At 42.4% G+C, this 13,852-nt stretch overlaps 1 protein-coding gene across 1 annotated transcript in view; it reads right to left on the reverse strand.

Moving 5' to 3' along the window:
• CNTN1 (contactin 1) overlaps nt 1–576 on the reverse strand; it is a 205,934-nt gene extending 205,358 nt beyond the window's left edge. Inside the window, exon 1 of the mRNA XM_005480521.4 lies at nt 342–576. The gene's annotated coding sequence lies outside the window, so the exon portion shown is untranslated. The remainder of the gene's footprint in view (nt 1–341) is intronic.
• Nucleotides 577–13,852: the final 13,276 nt, after the last annotated feature.

Consider the following 13,852-nt stretch of genomic DNA (forward strand, 5'->3'; position numbering starts at 1 on the left):
CGTCCAGCGGGCAGGCTCCCTGGGAGGGGGCGGCTTCCCCCTGCCGCTCCGCTCCCCGCTCAGGGAAAGGGCCGGGAAAGGGCCGCCGCCCCCGGCCGCCGCCAAGGAGGGGTTCCACCCTGGGCCGTGGCGGGCTCTGGGCTGCCCCGCCGCCCCGCACCTGCCCCAGCTCCCCGCCTTCCCCCGGCCGCACCGGCAAAGTTGAGACTCCCCGCCGCTGAGGGGACCCAGCCGGGGCGGTGCCCGCTCCCCAGGGCCGCTCCGCCAGTGCCGCTCGAAGGCGGGACCCCGCTGCGCTGCGCGGACGGGGGGTGCCCGCTGCGGTGTGAGCCCTGCCCTACCTGCGCAGTGCCGCCGCACGGCCGGGCTGTCACCCCGCGCCGCCCGCACCTCCGCTGCGCACCGGGCACGTCTCGGACGGCGCTGCCCGGCCGGCGCGCCTGGCTCGGCTCGGCTCGGCGCGTCCCTGCCCGCTCGGCAGGGCTGACAGCCGCCCGCGCGCCCCCGCCCCGGCCGCGCGCGGGGCCGCCGGGGCCGAGCGGGGCCGAGCGGGCGCGGGGAGCGGCGGCGGCTGATTGGACGGGGGTGATGTCACTCGTGCGCGCGCGAGCGAGCGGGAGCGCGCGGGAGCGGGGCCGTGAGGCGGAGCGGGGAGCGAGCGGGAGCGGGGGCGCCGTGCCCGGTGCCCCGTGTGCCCGGTGCCCCCGGCGCGGGAGATGAGCCGCGCTGGAAGCGGTGCGCGGAAAGCGGCGTGAGGAGTGCCGCGGGGAGGAGGAGCGCACCGGCCGGCAGCCCTGGCTGCGGTGGGCGGGAGGAAAGGGGCCTCTGCAGAGCGGGAGGGGCGGAGGTGAGCAGGGCCGGGCGAAGGGGGCTCGGCATCCCTCCGTCCGCGGCCGTCCCGGCGGCCCTGATACATGCCTGCAGTGGAACAGCTCCCCGCGCTCTGCAGGGAGCGTGTGCGGCACCGGCTGCTGCTCTCAGAGACACGCTCACACGTAGTGACAGACACACAGCCACGGGCACAGATGGATACGGGCACGGCCACACGGGCACAGGCGTGCGCGCTGCACTCGCCCAAAGGGCGGGCGAAGCTCAGGGTAAGCTGCTGCCCCTACCCCGAGCGTGGCTCTCAGCCGCGCCGGCATCCACGGACCGCATCAAACAGGAGGCGGGAGGCGGGACAGACCGCAAGGATGCAGCTGGGGAAGAGTTGTGATGCTCGGGACCCCCGAGGGATGTGCTCGGCACGGCCAGGTTCAAACTTTCGATCCATACCCTCCTCACAAACTAGGAGAATGATTTTGAAATGACACGATTTGTCTTCAGCCTCAATTTTTTTTCTGAACTTTGCGTCTTGTATGTAGGACCATATTTCTTAATTATTTTTCAGTACTGCAGAGACTAGCTATTTTTAAAGCATCTACTTGTGCCTTGAGCCCCAGTCTTATGGTATTTTCCACATTATAAGTTGCAGAAATCAAAACTCCCAGAGGAAAAAGAAAAGACAAATATGGGGCTTGCTGCATATCCCTTTGTAGAAAGCAAACAGGTCAAGAAAAGTGGAGACATGATCCACTGAAAATTCATGAGCTGCCAAATTTGTGACGACTGCTGCAGGAAGGACTCATGAGGGACGGAACATGGAACCTAAGAAATTTAGGGACATGAGTTCACCCTCTATATGAAATGCAATTTTTTGTGGCAGCAGGGGCTGCAACCGTGACACTTTATATTTACAGAGAGTGACAGATAAGATGCAGTTACTAGCAGTCACAGCAGAAATAACACTTGACTAGGTTGCACCACCTGCATGACAGTAACAACCAGAGAGTGAAAAACTTCAGCTAGTCCAAGGCCTTGAGACTCTTTGTTTCTTTATAATCAATTCTTATGGTGGTAGTAACCACCGAAGCAACCCTTATGAAAAATCAGGTTCCTGCAGTTCCTTTTTTCCCCTGACACTTGAAGTAAGAATGGGAGGACTACTTCACTTACAGCTGTCATCTTGGGTAGTTCTCACATGTCTGAAAGGATTTGAACTCTTAAACACAAGACAGCACTGACTTTGTGGCTTCACTGTTTGCTGATTGCACCAAATACGGTTATGTCAAGTTCAGTGAGCTCGTACTCTCATGACCATATGGATCAGAAGCTTGTTCAAGAATAAAAAAGATGGTTCATAAAAAACCTCAACCAATATATTTTCATTTAGTCATTCCAGAGTTGGAGGTTTAGACTTGGGTCTTTAATTCCTGGGTCTTAATCCAATACTGGCCATTGTATGTGTACACAAACATTCAGAAGAGGAGAAGAGCTGTCACTGTTGGTGTGCTCTCAAAGCAGCAGGGACAGAAATTACATGCCAGAAAACTGGGAGAAAATTGGGTGGTTGTAAAAGCACGGAAAAAAAAAAGAGAAATAAAGATTGAACAGCATATTAAAGTAAACAGGTTAGATTATGCATATTGGCACAGTATCTAGTCACTAAACAGAAGGCATTTGAAGTATTAGTGTGCTTTGTATCTCTGGCACAGACCTCACATGAACGTCAGTTTTTAGACACCTTAACTGTTTTCTTATGGTGAGGACTATAACAATTTCAGCCCTTGCTAGGATTTAGAGCAGCCTTACAACTGCTCTGAATGGCATTGTTCATTGCCTCAGGCTGCATTTGCTGCTAGGAGCTGTAAAACACAAAGTCAGCTCTAGGATGAGTTGTGCAGAAGGGCTGTGCCGTGTCCCCTCTGATGTACAGCACGGCTGCTGTATACTCTGCCGCTGTGCATTTAACACTTACAGTGCTCTCTGAAGGATGTTCTTCCCTAATATTCAGTAATCTCAGTTTATGATTTCATTGCCAGAAGTTAAGATGGCTGTCTCACACGTTTTGAAGTAGGGTATTTTTTTACTTAAGTATACCAGTGGGTGTCTCTGCACTGCACAGAACATCTCTGTCTCCCCCTTTGCTTGATTCAAACGTCCTTCGCTAGAGTCAGGGAGTCAGTAGAGCACAACAGAATTCATGCTAAAGGCAGAAACAGAGTGCTTTCAGCATCCTGTGCATTTGTAATCATCAGCTGCTTACAATCTGTGTATTTTAGTTCATATGCATACCTACATCCCTGGGTACTTGATTCCTGTCAGAGATTTGCTCCCTAGCTATGTCTATTTCTTCCTTATGTTTGGTTTCCAAAAGTCCTTTGGGATCCAAACATAAGGATGAAATAGACATAGCTTCAGCCTGCAGCACTTATGGAGGGACAGCAACCACTGACCTCACTTCATATTTTTTACAATACTCTTAGGATCCACCATGGGAGGAAGGGGGGGAGGGAGTATGAAACAGGGACAACAGCTTTCTGTTATTGTAATAAAATGGAGACAGAGGCCAGCATAAGCTTTATATACCCCTACCCAGTACCAGCAATCTTTTAGAGGATTAATGAGATTAGAAGCCCCTATTCTTTTGCTAATGGCTGTTTATTTGAAAAATGCCTTTTCTTGTAAACATACAGAAATGACCATATGTTACTCCATACTCAGTGCTGCCTTGGGATACTGCTAAAAGCAAAGAATTAATATCATGTTCCAACTGCAAATTTTACGAAAAAAAAAAATTGCCCTTCAACTCTTTGTCTATAGAGTCTTACCTGGTTGAGGGTAATGCATAAAAAATAGATTAAGACTATCCCTTTGAAGAATTGTGCTGCAGCTTATGCTGCTGAAGGAAGGCTAACAATGCTAACAATCCATTTTAAAATCCATGGTTATTTGAATTCCATGTGTATATTTGCAGAGATAATTTGAACTCTTGCTATATCCAAGCCTATCATCCATGAAATTGACACATGCAAGTTCCTTTTCATTGCTCCCAAATGTTGCAAAATATTTCCCATGATATTAAATATTTTCAGATGAAAGGAAGTTTTAGAGTCAGACTTAACTGAGCTGAACACTATTCTTGTTGAATTCCAAGCTTTTCCACATTGAATGAAACACATCAGGAAGGTAATTTTAATTATAGAGCTTAACATAGAACATACGGCAAGACTCAAGGTTAAAATTAAATTCTGTATCATATGAGTTTGTTCTCAATAGCTTGAAGTTTAATCATTGAGGCTGCTATTTCCTATGCTTGATCTCTTTTATGAATCAAATGTTTCTGGAAAATGATTCAGACATTTTTGAGGATGCTAAAGGATAAAATTAGATACTTGTAATGAGAAACAACTTTTTCAACCATTCCTGCAATGGGAATGCTGTCCCTATATCCCTCCTCAGAAGGGATTAAGAACTTGAGGTCTGGCAAAAAAAAAGTAGCTTAGAGCTCAGACAGGTTTTTTTGTAAAAACAAAAATATTAATATCTGACAAATAACTGGAGCAGGAGAGAAATTAAGAGGATGACATGATAATATATTTACAATCTGTTGATCACTGACTGGTGCCATATGCTCTGGATACCAGTCCAACTTTGGTCATTAGGTTGCTATAAGTTGTACTGGAGGTTGTTTAAGAGGAAGTCACATCGTGTCATGGGTTGGGTGAATATAAAATTAGGTTTTCCTCTCAGCAGGCAGATCTCAATTTTCCTGTGAACCTACCCACAAATGAAAATATTTAACTTTTACTTTAAATTCTTTTCTCTATGAGCTATTACTAGGATACCACAGCACAGGCAACTCAAGTGCAGCTTCAGAGAAGCAGAAATTGCCCAGATTCTCTCCTGAGTCAAAAGTACAATCTCTCACCAGTCCAGTCCATATTCCATGGGTGCATATGGCCAGAGGCACAGACAGGGTTCTCACTGCAAAACAAAGGACAAAACCAAACCAAACATTTTTTAGAAAGTGGCTTGTGTGGCCCTGTATCAGCCATTTCTCTCATGTGATGTTGATTCTGTTGATTGCCGTTGATGCCCACAGTAACTCATTTAGCCCAGGTGACAGACCATCATCTCATGAACACAAAATTCTGCAGTTTACTGACAGCGTCATATATAGGGAAAATATTTCAGTTTTCTTTAAGTATATGTGAAAATCTGCATAAACATTTTGGGAAAAGAGTACTAGTGCTTACTGCTGTTTAAAGTCATTAAGAGAGACTGTGTTACCTTTGTTTTCTCACCCTAATATTTTTTTTACTCTAATCTTACACATTAGAGTTTTACAAGGGCTTCGTGGGTTTTCCTTTAAGAATTCCTGTCCTGTTCACTATAAAAAGTGAATATATGTGATACAGCATCTCCATAATATTTCTTTATTGTCTGAAACAATCAACTGATTCAGGCATAATTTACACCTAAGTGGTGCTAAGTAGTGCTCTTCTTTTTTCATTGTAGCCATGAGTGCATTTCCTGATGTTCCCCAAGGTTCCTGTCTTCAAAACCTTTCTTCCAAAAATACTGGTATGACAAGATTTTAGTATCTTCATTTCAGTATATGCATCTAAGATACAAAATGACATGTGGAAATTACTAAATAAATTGCAAATATCTCAGCAATTAGAGGCCCTTTTTTATCAGAAATGCTAAACATTCTCCATATTCTTTATAGGCGAGGAAGAAGGTAGATAAGATTACCTAAAGTCAGGGCTGAGACTGGCACTTCAAGCTGGTTGAATGGAGAATAAAGAGCACATCTACTGTTGGGAAAATAAAAATGTCTGAAGTGGCTAGTGCAGTAACACATACACTGTGAAAGATATGGAGCTTAGTTCTCCTGTCTTGATAAGTTCTTTTAAGCACTTTCTGCTATTGAAATCATGCTGCAGTGTAAGGTTTTCAAAAGAAAATACACCTATTTCAAAGAAAGTCACTTCATTCAAACCTCAGTAACAATGCAAACATAATCTGTACTTTGGACTCTGAATTTTTGTGTTCTTTCAACATCATTTTGTGTGGGTAATATATAATGCATATTTCTATGTCACTTTTTATTTGCTTTTTAAAATAAAATATTCATCAGCCATACAAAAAGAAAGAATTCATTTAGTTCAAAGAAAAAGAATTTCTGTGCAGTAGGATTCAGCATATCTGTAGAGGCTACAGCATGCTCCAGTTTTCTGAACAGTATTAAACAATTCTTTGATGATATTTTAAGAAGTTCTTCTAGAAGGAGCAGAAGGAGTATTTCTAATGGAAGACTCTCAGTCACAGAAGGTACTTGTGTATTATATACTTAGCATTAATACCAGCTGCTTTCTCCTAAGGTGTGGCAGATGCCTTGGACTTCTAGGATGTGTATTTGCACTAGCCTGCTAGTCATTGCTTATTAGCAATGTGGGATTTAACTTCCTTTTCCTAAATCTTATATGAAATCCGCCTGACAGGACAAGATACAGAAGCCAATACAGCCCTGCCTGTGGAGGAAATGGGAGAAAGATTAGTGCTAAAAATTGTATGTCCACTATTATCTCTGCTGTTGGTTGCCACCAAGGTTAGCAGTGGGTGGCTTCTTTGTTACTGCCATTGTCTTCAGCTGGGGAATATGTCTGTCAAAGCTAGAATGCTGCAGTGCTTGCAAAACTACCCTGAGAAGATCTTGCCATTCAAATGTCTGAAACAAAACAACCAAAATATCAGCTCAGTGATAATGACACAGCCACGTTTACTGCTTGCTGACATATTTGCTTGATGATCACTAGTACAGGAGATAAGGTGAATCAAAATGATGTACTGGAACAGCATCAAAATACATCACCAAAGACTACCATCATCTTAGTTTTAATTCTTATTTAGCAGAACAGCCCTGCTTAAATATTACATTTTGTATCTTTGTTTTCTTGATATCCTGTTTTAGGTAGCATAACCTCTTCTTTATCAGGTTCAAAAGTTGTACTTCAGCTTTTCTTTCCTATGGGCGAGGTTTCCAATGGTGAGGTATGCGGTGGTTGTGGGGAGTATTTTTTGAGTCCCTCCTATTTTTCGGATGTCTTGTTCTCCATTTAAGTTGTGGATGATGGAGCCTGAGCATAGGAAGAGTATGGCCTTAAAGAAGGCGTGAGTTGAAATGTGGAGAAAGGCTAGTTCGGGGAGGTTTAATCCGATTGTGACTATTATTAGGCCTAGTTGGCTTGAAGTAGAGAAAGCGATAATTTTTTTGATGTCGTTTTGAGTGAGAGCGCATGTGGCTGCAAATAATGTGGATAAAGCCCCTAAACATAAGCACAGGGTTAGGGCAGTTTGGTTGTTGTTGAATAGGGGGTGGGTTCGGATGAGGAGGAAGATTCCGGCGACTACTATTGTGCTTGAGTGGAGTAGGGCGGATACGGGGGTTGGCCCTTCTATTGCGGCTGGGAATCATGGGTGGAGGCCGAATTGGGCGGATTTTCCGGTTGCAGCTAGGATGAGACCTAGTAATGGTAGTGTGGGGGTTTGGGGGGAGGTGGGAAGTTGTTGGATTTCTCAGGTGTTTGTGGCGGAGGCTAATCATGCTATGCAGAGGATAAGTCCGACATCCCCGATTCGGTTGTAAAGTACGGCTTGAAGGGCGGCGGTGTTAGCTTCTGCTCGGCCGTGTCATCAGCTGATTAGTAGGAAGGACATAATTCCGACTCCTTCCCATCCGATGAATAGGATGAATAGGTTGTTGGAGATAATTAGAATGAGTGTAGCGATTAGGAAGAATAGTAGGTAGGTGAAGAATTTTGTGATGTAGGGATCTGCAGCTATATATCATGTTGCAAATTGTAGGATGGATCATGAATACGAATAGAGCGATGGGGAAGATGTCCTGAGCTTTTATGTGACAATGTTGAGGCTGAAAAGCATGCTGTAGCCCTACAGCTACAACATGAGGGACATAGAAATCTGTCACATACCTGCTAGTGCTAATGAAAAGACTCCAACCCTGAAATCTCCATTCATATCTGAAATCTGTTTGGTCACCTTGTCTTGACTGCATGTTCATGTAGGTAAAGATACAGATAGATGACAGAGATAGAGATGATATTGAGATAGACACAGGCATGTATGCATGTTCCTGTACACAAATAGATTTAGAACAATTTTCATCTGGAAGAAAATAATAAAAAGGACTATGTCCTAATTTTCATCCAATAAAAATCTTCTCTTTTTGAGCTCCAAAAAAGTCTTTAATCTTTTCAACTAAAAATGACAAAACTTAATGTAAATTCTCATGGGACTGATGCAAATTGGCTGCTCAGTAGTTGAGATTTTCTAATAAAAGCCTAATCTTTAAACTCGACCAGAAACTTCCACTTCAAAAGATTATACTTTTTTCACTCATGTTTTTTCAAGCAAAGTATTTTTCTGCTAAAAGGACACAAAAGTAGAGAAATAAAGTGAGAGGTAATAATAGGCTCCAATGAATTCGTTGGTGCTTTGGTGCAATTTGTGCTTAGCAGATACAATATTTCGGGAGACAAAAACCCCCAACAATTACAGTTGACAATTAATGCCTTTCTAACATTTTTGTGACTAATCACAACAAACTGCATCGTTACACTGCAATGCACACAATTCCTCTGTTCAAAGGGTACTTAAGAAAGAAAAATTTAAATTCAGCCTATTATCCATCTGGTTTGGGGTTTTTTTTAATCCAGTGACATTCTAATGGAACATGTAGAAACTGTTCTGAACAGCAACCGGAACTTGAAGGTCTCTATCCTGGATAAATGACATAATTTCTTCTTCTTAATTTCTCTCCCATTCAGTCTTCACTTATTTTCTACAAATCTTCAGTTGGACACTCAATCCTGCTGGGATTTAGGAGATAAGTGTTACTGAGGTGCAGACTGTATTTGGGAAAATATACACTTCCTACAAGAAAATATAACATCCAGGGAATTTAAGTTATTAGAAGCTACAAGTTTGTATGATACAAGTCTCAGAGATCTGAAATTACTGTTAGATGTCACTTCGGTCCTTTTGTTAATCTGCCTGTCTGCTGCTCTGCAGATATGTCAAGACCAAGTTGTAACAGACTAGTTTAACCTCCTCATACAGCAGCCTAACCTCTACTGAGGAAAGATAAAAGGCAGCTGATGTTAAATACTGAGATGTTTTTAAGTTTCCTCATAATAGATACTGAGAAAACTGGGGAGGATGATTTAGATAAAAATGCTGTTGCCTGACTACAAAAGTAGTTGGAAAAGAATACTCAGGGTAATTAGCAGTAACTCAGAGTCAAAATGAGAAGGTGTCTGAGAGATGTGACAAGGGCCTGCCTTGGCATTGTATACTTGCATTGTTGAGAGGAGCAGTTGAGAATACTTCATGGCTTACAGTGGCAGAACAGTGGAGAGAAGGCTCTTGGCCAGACACAAGATGTGGGACACAGTGATTATGTGGATGATTGTGATTAGATTTATTGCTAACACAATACCTAAATATTGCCAGTGCAGTACTTAAATAACAATTCTATCATCTATTACATGGATTACAGTGCACTAAGGTTGTGTTCCCTCCTATTGAGTGAAGCATTTCAGTGAGACCCACTTGCTTTCTAAACTTCCAGGCGTGGTTCAGTCCACTTAGTCTCAGATTTGCCCAACAGTTTATTTCTAAATGGCTATATAGTATAAGCTGGTTAAGCTAGAAACATACAGGTTCAAAGTCTTTGGCCTTTTAGAATTCACAATTTAAAAGCCACATAACATCTATGTAGCTACTTCAGGATTTTGTGTCCCTGTTTGACTGGATCTTGGTGCTTTCCATTTGTGCATATAACAGGGAGTGTTTCCTGTCTTTGGGCTGAACACATCCCACAGGAGTCCCTGCTGGGCTGTGTGTAGAGGTAGCAGTCCACACAGAAGCTGCTTGTAACCTTAGGAGACCAGTTTACCCAACTAGCCCAGTTTCCAGCAGCATTTCATACCTGTAGGCAGGCTGATGAGCTCTGAAGTAAATGGCAAACTCTTCATCTCCCCCATTGCTGGAGCACGTTAATTATGCAAGTACCTAGATGGCTCCTCCTGCAGTGCCCACCTGGTGTTTGCATCTTTGGACAAACCACACTGGCCATCAGAGATGGAGAAGGGGGGCAGGGGAGCAAGGCATGCAAAGACCCATCACACTCATCACATTCAAAGACAGCAGTGAGTCAGCCTGATAGAAGACAGGTTGCTTCAAAGTAGCAGCGCATATGTGGAGAATCCATCTGAGGAAAGCCAGTGTACTGTAGGAGAGGATCCATGGGTTATTTGAGATGATTCCCAAACGCAGGCAAACACTGTCATAGTGTTGCAAGAAAAATCATACATGGTACTGGGACTTCGAAACAACAACATACAAAATTTGTGAGCCAGTCCTTCCACCCACCACAGGTCTGGCAAGATTCTATACCAGTGTCATGTTTATTTTTGGACATGACAACAAATGATGTGGAGGAGTTGGACAGAGCTGAGACATGCTGAGAAGAGTCACTGTGTTGTATGAGAAAATCAGACAAAATGGGATTGTTTAGCTTAGAGAACAGGGAACAGCAGCCTGTTACAGAAAAGGTGGAAGAGGTTCTCCAATTGTTCAAGCCTTAGCAGAGAAAACATGAAGAGATGGCTATAAATTACAACTAGGAAGCATCAGCTTAAATACTAGTGGTTTGAAGTCTCCAATTTAGGACCTTTGTAAAGACAAAAATAATCTCACTAAAGATGACCTGGCCTCAGGAGATTGTCTTTAGCAGGTGATCTCTTTAAAGCTCCTTCAGCCTTGTGATTGTCTTATTGATCTCTAAATCTCAACTGGACTGTTTTTTGTGTCTCAAAAGCCACAGGCAATAGCAAAACCAATTCCTGGGTATTTTCAGTGCCAATTTTAGGTTATCCATGCCATAGCAATATTGTGTTCTGAAGCTGTAAAAGTGTATTTTGCCCATATTACTTTGCATTAACGGAATGATGATGGAAACACCTGCTAGTTTCTATAAGAAGATAGTGCAACACAAACAGTGGCTACTTCATTTATTGCTCTGCCTGGAACCTGCTCAGCTGTACCATAACATGTCAATTTCAAAACAGAGAAATCTGCTGGAAATACCAAGGCAGTGAATTAATCATACCTACCTTCCTGTGTCTGCTGTACAAATGCCTACAACCACACAACTCATGCTGATCTCCATTCATGGTGAACGGAGAAACCAGGCAATTTTAGGATGTAATTCACTGAACTTAGTGTAGATGTCGGTCTCAGGGTGAGATGAACAGAAATGCTTATTATTCTCCATTGACTAGAGGGAGACTTGATGTATAGCTCAGATGGAGAATTCTCCATGGTTAATATCCTTATTCTCTAAGAAGAAATGTATCTGGTGTGTCTCTATTCAGAGTCCAACAGTATTGACCTAGCAGAATTAGATAAACAACTGTGATGACCAGCAGCTGTTTGAAAGAGAAGGGAGAACTCACTCCATCTCTCAGTTAACTCCTACAATCAACTGCATATAAAACTGGGAGGTAGAAATTATGAAGCTGAAATGACTGACCTGGAAGAAGGAAGTATCATATAAGTGATGTTAAAACCAGAGAATTAATATTGTAAAACCAGGGCAAATATCTTTCAGCTTAAGAGTCTGTTGATTGAAACTGCTGTGTACTGGTGTTTATTTTGAGTTAGAATGACTGTGTAGATTGAAAAGCATAATATCTCTTCCCTTGGGCACTCCAGATGAAGTGTGAAGGTTAGGTTCATGCTATGTATATATTACATATTCATTATGCATATTACATATTCATTATCAGATTATTGTATTTTCAATCATTAAAAAATAATCTAAAAAGAAGGAGCATGTCACTTCTAGCCTAAGATTTTTTCTTGAAAATGTCTCCCTTTCCTATGTTAGGATTTTCTCTAAAACACTGTTTTTAGTTGAGAAAAGAACAGAATGCACTCTTTAGCCTCAGTGTTGAGTACTTAACCCCAGCTTCCTCTACAAAATCAAATTTCTTTCTACAAGAGCCCCCAGTTCTCTTTTGCTCTGGACTCAACAACTATATTAAATTAAACAATATAGCACTGAAACTTCACCAGATATACAGGTTTTTACCAGAACTTCCCTTGAATATCAGGCATCCTGACTGGTTCTGTGATTCCTGGCTATTCCAAGTTGCCCTTCTTCTTCTCAACTTCTCCCTCTTCAGCATTTTCTCCCAGTATAATTCTCTCTCTTTATTACAACGTTCTGTTGTTGGGTTGCAAGACAGTCAGATGCCATGCTAATGGTTGCAGTATATGTACCCACTTAGCAGGAGCCAGTTGTTACCAGGTTTCATTCTGAATATTACCTTGCACAGTACTGGAATCATTCTCAATCAGTCTCTTGCAGGAAGGAGAAAAATAGAAGAAAACTCTCAGCTCTGGGGCTACTAGAGACAATGTTTCCTCAAGTGCATACATTTTTAATTGTTTTTTTATTGCTTGAGGATCCAGAATATGGAAACCAATGAAGATGAGCAAAGATCACCCTCTAGAAATTTGCCCTGCACACAGATCCCTGAATATATATACATAGAATCAGACTGTATTTCTTTTTGCCATTTTGAAAAACCCCATCAAGTCTGACAGGAAATAAATAGTTTGTATATAACACAGAATAAGTTCAGTTAATGGGATAATTAGGGATCTCTAGAAGATTTCTGAGAGTTCAATGTATATTACCCAGATGCATTAGAGTCCTGAAATAGCAGGTTGAAGAACCTTTCTCTGTACAAGAGGGTGTTATGCAGCAGTCCCTGGAGCTTCATTATAAACACATTTTTAGATAGCTACTTCAAACTCATGTTGAGATGAAAGAAGACTATGTGTAGAAAGAGATACTAGTTAATTCCACTTTTGTAAAAGCTACAATACTTTCCTGTTCTTTACCATGAAATTTTGACTCCCCAGCAAGTTTCCATGGATTTTCCAAGGCAAAATACCATAATTTTGCTAAAGAGGGGAAAACATAAAGATACTATACCTTGTAAAAAATATTAAATGTTTTTTGAAGTGTGGAGTATTTGTAAATTTGGTGTGCATTTTAAAATTGCACACCAAATTGTATTTTAACTACTCAGCCAGCACATGCCTTCATTTCTTAAATCTCAGCATATTTTTAAAAAGTAATACACTGAATTCGGCTTTGCTAAAATGTATCACAGATAAAGCTGTTGTGTTCCCCTAAGCTGCTAAGTGCTGAAATTCAGACATTGTTCAAGAAATTTATTGACTTTCTTGTCACTGTCTCCCACAAGGATTGAAAAGACCCTTACACAGAAAGGCTTCTCATTTCTGATGAGGTTAATAAAATGGTGAAATTTCCTGGATCAAGATCCTAATTTCCAGCTTAGCATTTTAAATACAGTAGGAAAATGATTCATCAATGTTTAATGTGCATATTTACTTATTTTCCAGTGACCTCCAAATAACTGACATGTTCCAGACTGCAGTCACTGAAATTGCATTATAAATAAAAAATATAGACACAAAAAGCCAAATGCACAGGTGGGTAAATGAGCAGATCCCAGAATGCCACAGGGTTATTGCTCTCTGGAGTTAACACTGAGAACAACAATATATCCCCTTACTATGATTTAAATTATCTCCTCAAAAGAAGCAGGTGCTCCAAGCAAGAGACCCAAATAGCTGTGGGATATTCTGTAACACAGTAGGAATACAAAACAAACAAAAGATCAGAGAACAGACTGAGTGCAAAACAGCATAGAGTGCAAAAGTCTCTGCTTATTCCCCCAGTGTTTGGCTAAGGTTGACGCAAGATGCAGATTGTTCCTGTGTGGGTAAGCAAGGGTTGCCATGCAAGCAGATGCAGATGAACACTTGGGCTGTGGCCAGGCTTCTTCTGATCTGGCCTTAGTCTGCAGTGGTGGAGAGCACAGAGACACCCTGTAATGGGCCC

The sequence above is a fragment of the Zonotrichia albicollis genome, chromosome 4 (assembly GCF_047830755.1).
Source record: "Zonotrichia albicollis isolate bZonAlb1 chromosome 4, bZonAlb1.hap1, whole genome shotgun sequence".
Taxonomy (NCBI): domain Eukaryota; kingdom Metazoa; phylum Chordata; class Aves; order Passeriformes; family Passerellidae; genus Zonotrichia; species Zonotrichia albicollis.